Raw genomic sequence first — 8,683 nt, forward strand, 5'->3', positions numbered from 1 at the left:
AGGGGGTGGGAGAGGGTCCGGCCCACGCTGCACCTGGGCTGGGACTGGTCCCGCCAGCGCAGGGTAGCAGGAAACTCTCCGCACACTCACCGGACCTGGGCTATGACTGGGTCTGAAGGTAGCTCTAAATACCAGCTACAACCCCATAATCAGCTACAGAAAAGGGGATTATAATTGTACTACTTCACCCCCATATATGATTCTGCTATAATGTAATATGAACAGATTTAGTATAAGATTTTAAGATTATCAAACGTGTTAATATTGAAGCATAAACAAAAAACTTACCTTCTATTTGGGTAAGGGTATTAGCACATTTCTGTGTGTACACAGGATAGTTATAACAATATTAGGTGTAATTATATGCATACCTCTGTATTTGTAAACTGGTTTAAAATATGCCAAGTTGACAAGGGGTGGATTGTAGTGGTTGATAGATTGTGTCAACTTGGCTAGATGACTCTGAGGGCGTATTTCCAGCCGGTGGGGGTCCCGCCCTGGGGCACAATTACTTCTTCCTCCAGAGTGACTCAGCACAAAAGAGACCATATAAAGGGGCTGAGGAAGTAGTCAGTGTTCCACTTCATCCGAGGAACTTCAGTCTTCACATTCAGCTTGAACTTCATTGCCTGGTTTGCAGTACAGACTCTTTGGCCTCCAGCTTGGATCCTTCACCTTCCATCACAGACTCATTAGTGTCCATCCCAGACTCTTCAGTCTTCCACTGCAGACGCATTAGCTGATGCATAGAGACTTACACGGAGCACATCAGTGAGCTTCAGACCTTGGGACTGAATTCCTCAGTCTGGGGTATGCAGACACTCTCTGCACACTCCCCCATCTGACTCTGCAGCTGACTGTCATAAGCCAATCTTGTAATTCCTTATACATTGTATATCTTGTGTTAATATCTGTTCCTTATATTATATCTGTTTCTCTAAGTAAAACCCTGACCAATACACCAATCTCATCAAAAAAAGGAAAGAAAAGACTAAGATTCTTGAAATGAGGGATAAAGAGTGAAATCACTACAGATCCTATGGAAATTCAGAAGATCATCAATACCTACTTTAAAAATCTGTACTCTCATCAGATGAAAAACAGAAGAAATGGACCAATTCCTAAATACATATCAATTACCAAAGCTGACTCAAAAAGATAAAAACTCATAATCAGTCAATTAAATTGAAAACCTAATTAAAAACTTAACAAAGAAAAGGCCAGGTCCTGATGGATTCACAGCTGAATTCTACAAAAAGTTTAGAAAACATTTACTACCAATACTCCTCAAACTCTTCAAAGAAATCAAAAGGGAAGCACTTCTCCAAACTCACTCCTAGAAGCAAGTATTACTCTGATACCAAACCACAGAAAGACCCAACCAGATTGAGAGACAGAGACAGAGAGACAGAGAGACAGAGAGAGACAGACAGACAGACAGACACACACACATACACAGCGACAGAGACAGATCTGTAGGCCAATCTCCCTAATGAACATAGAAGAAAAAATCTTCAATAAAATAGGAACGAACAATACAGGAAATCATCAAGATTATACACTGTGACCAAATGAGATTCATCCCAAGAATGCAGGGATGGTCCAATATTCACACACAATTAATGTATTACATCACATCAACAGAGCCAAACACAAAAATCACAGGATCATCCCAATAAATGCAGAAAACCATTTGACAAAGTTGAACACCCATTCATGATTTTTTAAAAAGTCTACGGAAAATTGGAATAGATGGTCTTTATCTCAATCTGATAAAAGCAATTTATGACAAAACAACAACCAGCATCATACTAAATGGAAAAAAACAGAAAGTTTGCCCTCCAAAATCAGTAATAAGACAGGAATGTCCACTATCACCACTCCTGATCAATATAGTTCTGGAAACATTGGCCAGAGCAAGTAGATAAGACAAACAAAAGGAATAACGATTGGAAAGGAAGAAGTGAAATAGTCATTATTCAAAGATGACATGACACTTTTCTAGAAGATCCCAAAAACTCCACCAAAAGACTTCTAGATTTAATTTAAAAATTCAGGAACATAGCTGTATACAAAGTTAACATTCAAAAAATCAATAGCATTCCTGTATACAAATAACAAAATGAGAGAGAAAAATTAGGGAAATCCTACCCACCATAATAGCTTCCAAAAATTTAAATATTTAGGAATCAATCTAACAAAGGAAGTAAAAAGCCTACATATTAAAAATTACAGTATTCTGAAAAAAAGGAGATCATAGAGCATATCAAAAAATGGAAAGATATCCATTGCTCATGGATAGGAAGAACATTGTGAAAATAGCTGTGTTTCCAAAATTGTTATACAGATTTAATGCAATCGAATCAAAACACCACTTCTGTGGCATACCTCAGAGAACTAGAGAAAACATTCCTAAAATTCATCTGGAACCAGAAGAGACCCAGAATAGCAATGGCAATCCTGGGAGACAAGAACAAGGCAGAAAGGATCACAATCCCCAACCTGCAATTATACTACAAAGCTACTGTGATAAAATCAACATGGTCCTGGCCACAAAAAAAAAAAGACCTGATAACCAGTTGAACAAATTAGAAGGTGTAGAGACAACTGTAAACACACTCAACCACCTTATCTTTGATTAAGGAGCCAAATACGTTCATTAGAAGAATGATAACCTCTTTAATAAATGATGCTGGAAGGGCCGGCCAAATAGTTCAGCAGATTAAAGCTCCTGCAAGCAGGCGCAGGGGCTGGGAATTCAATCCCCCAGCCTGACATGCCAGCCCCTACCCCCAAGGCGTGCTGAGATGGCAATTGAGACTGGACATAGTGGCACATGCCTGTAATCCCAGCTCTTGGGAGGCTGTAAACAGGCAAATCACTACAAGTCTGATCTAGTAGTGAGACACTGAACACCCTGTAGACCCTTCCCCGCCCCTGCTCAAAAAAAATGGTGGTAGAAAAAGTGGCTCTACATACCAAAGACTAAAACTAGATCTATGTCTCTCACTATGCACTAAAGTTTAAATGGATCAAAGATCTACATATTAAGATAGGAACACTAAATTTATTGAAAGAAAAAGTAGATAGAAATCTTGAAGACATAGATGTAGGTAGAGAGTTCATTAACCAAAATCAGCCTGCATGGGAAATATTTTAGAGAATCAACAACTGGGATCTCTTCTTATTAAAAAGCTTTTGCATAGCAAAAGAAATCAACAAAGTAGGGAAAAAATCTTAGCTAACTGTACCTCAGACAAAGGACTGTTATGTAGAACATATAAAGAATTGAAAAAAGGGCAGAGAGATAGCTCAGTGATTTAAATGCCTGGCTGGAAAGCACAAGGACCGGGGTTTGATTTCCAGCACTGAATGCTGCACCAGTCCCACCCAGGGCATGTGGAGCTGACCACTGAAACCAGGTGTGGTGGTGCATGCCTGTAATCCCAGTACTGGGCAGGCTGAAACAGAAGGATCACTATGAGTTGGAACTGCACAGTAAGACCCTGCACCAGACACATAACATTTTAAAAATGAATTTAAAAATTCACACCCCCAATTCAAAGACCCAGTCCAAAATGGGCATTTGAAATGAATGCACACTATTCAGACGAAGAAATACAAACAGCATGTGAAAAATGTTTGACATCACTGGTCATTTGAGAGATGCAAATTAAAACAACATTAAGACTTAATCTCACTCCAGAAAGAATTGCTACCATCAAGAAATCACCCAATAACATGCTGATGGCACTGTGGGAAAAAAAGGAATCCTCTGCTGTTGGAGTGTAGCCCTGTGGGACCACCGTGGAAGTCAGTGTGGAGATTCCTCAAAAAACTAAACCTAGAGATTTGACCCAGCTATTCTTCTTGTAGGTATCATCCCAAATAATTAAAAGCAGAATACTACAGATATAGAGAGATATAAAGATATATAGATACACACACATATGTTTATAGTGGCACAGTTTGTAATAGCTAAATCTTGGAAACAAACCAAATGCCCATCTATGGATAACAAAGATGTTGGTTTTTAATAGATAATGGAGCACTACTCTGCCATAAAGGAGGACAAACTTGAAGCACTGCTAGCAAATGACTGCATCTTGATACCAGCTATTAAGTGAAATAAGTCAGATACATGTGCTTAAGTACTGCTTTGTTTCTCTGGTATGAAAATCCACAAGAGCAAATAAGGTCCAAGATGTATAACAGATATTGGGCAAGAGGGAGAAAATGATCAAATAGGAAGGGCTTCAAGAGAAGGAGAAGGGAAATGGAAGGCGGGGGAAAAAGCGAGAAAGGAAGGAAAAAAATAGAAACAAAGCTTTCATAAATAAGGATGTGAAGAGGGGTCCCAGGGAGAGGAGAGAGTTGTGGGGGGAGAAGAAGAAAGATATAGAACATACAGGTACAAATTCCCTACAAAGAATAGAAAATGTACCACCAAATTATGTTTTACATGAAGGTAATTCTGTGTTCATATACATGGCTGGAAAAATGATTGGCTTAGGAGCTAAAAAAGATGGCAAGCAGATATTTTGATTTAAATACCAAGTCCCCTCCCACCAAACTCATGTTTTGGAGGCTTTATCCCTAATGCAGAAATGTGCAGAGGTGGGACTTAGCAACATGACTGGATGGAAGGGTGGCAACCTTGTCAGTGGATTGACCGAATGATATGTTCACACATGCACAAGCCCAGATGGAGGAAGTCGGTGCCTGGGTACCTGTCTCTAGGGCAGGATCGCTCCCCACTCCCTCTCTGGCATTTCCTTGTCTTTGCTTTCTGCTTCCTATGAAATGAGCCATTATTCCCATGCCCATCCACCCTGGGGTGCTGTTTCACACTGGCCCAGAAGCAAGCCAAGCACCACCTAAAATGTCTCTGAAATCATGAACAAAAATAAGTCACATATTTTGTCCAAGTGGGAAAATATCTCATGAACATAGAAAGCCAAGTTATAGATATGCTGAATGCTAGATGCTCAGGGGATATCTGAGGGTTCAATGAGGAAAATGTTCTAAATAATAATGGCCATACAGCTATATGCAGAAGATGGGCAAGGCAACGATCCTGAGAATCTCCAGAAGATTTTTGAATCTAGCAGTTAATTGGAAAGATTTTCACTCTAACTAACCATATGTACAGACACCTGTGAACTGAGCAACTGCACTGAAGATAGCAATTTGTAATAGTAGGTTCATGCTTGGAGTGCCTGTCTTTCTGGTCTTCTGAATATGGGCTGCTTGTCATGGCATGCCAGTTGCTGCTATGATGTCTCTCGGGTATATGGTTGTTCAAAAAGAAGGGGGTAGTGAATAGGCAACAGACAGGAAAAGGAATATTGTGGGACTGTCCTGCTTCAAGGTTGTTTATGGTTAGATATTTGGCCTTACGTGTAAACATAAGAATTATATAATTCTTTATGCCTATTTTTAAAATATATTCTAATTTTTAAATGTTTTTTCATCATATTCTCTAGGGACGTAAAGTTCAACATATCAATACTTGATGAAAAATACCTGTTTCACGTTATGCTTAAGATGTTTGATATGTAGACAGATAGTGAAGCTTAACAGCCTAGGTTTTATAGTAATAACAATATGCTTGTCTTCTGGATGGTTAACAACCTAAGTTTGCAGACCAAAATTAAGAGAAAAAGGAGGAACACAAGGAAAGCCAACACTTTGGCCCAGCCTTCCAAGGTCAATTAAGACTCAGGACCAATGAGAACTTGTACTGTAATGTCACATAACTCAGTAGTGTCCCAAATTTTCTGATCAAGGAGATTATGGGGTCAAAAAGGAAAGTGATCGATGATGTAGAGTGTGCCTAAGGAGAGTCACATGGAGAGAAAACATTCTCTCAGGCTTTCACAGAGAGCACATTGGCCAAGCAATGGCCGTGACTCATCCACATGGCTGACACTGACAAAGGTTCTACAGTCTGAGGTACAGGATCTCAGGATAAATCCTAAGGGGATTTCACTGACCTTATCAGACCCAAAAGCTACAACTCTTGTTGCATAGGTCCTGCTTTATCTTGGTCTTAACCATCCAGCAGAAAAGTATAAAAATGAAGTATAAGAAGTAAAGCCATGGTGTTATGTTGAGCTGTAGGGGACTCAGGTCAACAATTTCTGACACTGCCAGTCAAGCGGAAGACCCAATTCTATTATGGGCTACTGGACTCTTTTAGAATATTTTGCTGAGTTAACACACCTATAATATTCAAATAACAGAACTAAACAAAAAAGGGGGATACAGATGAATATCCATTTTGTATCTGTGTATTCAAAATGGTTAGGATAGATATATAGTTACATTCTCTTAATGAATAGTGGGATTTGTTCTAATGGTGTTTGTAAATAGGGTATCATGTCTGCATCTTGTACAGCAAATAACCACTAGGAAGAGAGTATACAATTTGTTAATTATTGAAACTATCCTACCAATTTGGTTTAAAACTGTCATATTGCTATTTGTTTCTCAATAAAATTATGGGAAAAAATGATATTAATAATAATGATGGAAATACAACCTTAGGTAACACGCTGATGCGCGAGGAGGAAGAAAAGCTCCCTGCCCACCCAGGTCCCCTATGGCTCAGCCTCATTGCCCCACCAGCGGGTACAGCACAGCCCACTAAGTGCTGTGAAGCAGTTCAGGAAGCTAACAGGGACTAAGACCCAGAAAAACCTCGGCTATGACCTTCAGAGAGCCAAGCACAGGAAACATCACAAAGAGCTTAAAAGTGCCCTTTTTAGTCTTAAAGGTAAAATAAGAACACAAAAGTCTATTCATCTTTCAAAAAATATATCTTGAAATTCAGATTAAAATTATTTTTAACTTAATTTTATTTTATTTTGAAGAGTAAAAACAGAAGCAAAACAAATAGAAAAAATGACAGAAACAGGATAACATGCAACAATACATGTTGTAGTTTTTCAAAACAGCCTTAGCTAACAATGGTTATTATATTTTCTATTTTTAACATCAAATCTGTTGCTCAGATTAATAGATACAGTTATGCAAGATTGGACAAATAACTGAATATTAATTCTTGCTTTCAATAAATCTTAATTTCTTTTTCCTGTCTTTTTTATAATTTTTAAAGAGAATATAATAATTGATAAGACATTATAAAAAAACATTTAGAAGACCAAGATGAGAGGCATTCAAATTAAATAATATCTATAATCCAATGAATATCCAAACACAACTTACTGGAATTTGTGAGATGCAATGAAAGCAGTTCTCCAAGGGAAATTTATAGCGATCCACTGACACATTACAAAAACAGAATGAGAATAAATAAATACCCTAATGCTGCACCTCAAGCTTCTACAAAAGAAGAACAAATGAAGTCCAAAGCCCAAGATGAGAAGAAATTACAAAGATTGCAGCAAGGTGGGAGGAACTGCAGCGGTCGAGCTGCATAGCTCCATGAGGCTCCCATGCGCTTCAACCTGCAGCCTCGGCACACGCCCCACGTGCCACCAAGATGCCCAAGAGGAAGGTCAGCTCAGCCAAAGAGGCAACGGAGGAGCCTGGGAAGAGATCAGCGAGGTTGTCAGCAAAACTTACTCCTGCTAAAGTGGAAACGAAGCCAAAAAAGGTGGCAAGAAAGGATAAGTCTGCAGATAAAAAAGTGCAAGCAAAAGGGAAAAGGGGAGCCAAGGGAAAACAGGATGAACTGGCTAATCAAGAAACCAAGGAATAACACATCTTTTTCATCCATTCCTCAGGTGACGGACATCTTGGTTGTTTCCAAGATTTGGTTATCACAAATTGCGCTGCTATAAACATAGACACAAATATATCACTATGATATGATGTTTTCAGTTCCTCTGGGAAAATTCCCAGTAGGGAGATAACTGGTTTGAATGGGATTTCCAGTCTTAGTTTTTTAAGGAGTCTCCAATGGGGTACTACTCAGCTATAAAGAATGATAAACTCAAAGCTTTTATATATAAGTGGATGTCAGTTGAAAATATACTCACAAGTAAAATAAACCAGACTCACATGTGTAAATATAAAATAGTCTTCTTAGTGTAAGAACTCAAAGGAAGAAATAAAAATAGAAAGGCATAACACAATTAAAAGGAAAGTGAGAACTTGAGGATTAGTTAACAAAGAGAGGGCAAGGAGAAAAGCTACAAAACATGATGGGCAAAGTCATACATTTAAATGCACGAGATGGGTAAGGCAGTGGTCCTAAGAATCTTGAGCAAGTTTTTTAAAATAACAGTTAATTGGTGGGTTTCTCTCCCTGACTATATATGCTGATACCTGTGAATGAAGCAACTGCACTGAAGAAAGCAATGTGTAATGGTAGAGTCATGCTTGGAATGCCTGTCATTCTGATCTTCTAATTATGTACTGCTTGTCATGACATACCAATTACAGTCATACTGTCTCTCAAGTAAAGGTTTCTTTTGTTTTTAAAAAAAAGGGTAATAAATGAAAGTATGAGAAAAAAGTCACAGGACTGTCCTGCTACAAGGCTGTATATTGTTAGATTTCTAAATTTCTGTGTAAAAATATGCAAATGCTTATTCTTATTTTTTTATTTTTTTATCTTTTAATCTTTTTTCTCCATATTCTGGGGGGACTCAAAGTCTAACATATCAATACCTGATGGAAAATACCTGTTCCATGTTATGTCTGAGATGTTTGA

Source organism: Octodon degus, unplaced genomic scaffold (assembly GCF_000260255.1).
Source record: "Octodon degus isolate 3935 unplaced genomic scaffold, OctDeg1.0 scaffold00228, whole genome shotgun sequence".
Classification (NCBI taxonomy): Eukaryota; Metazoa; Chordata; class Mammalia; order Rodentia; family Octodontidae; genus Octodon; species Octodon degus.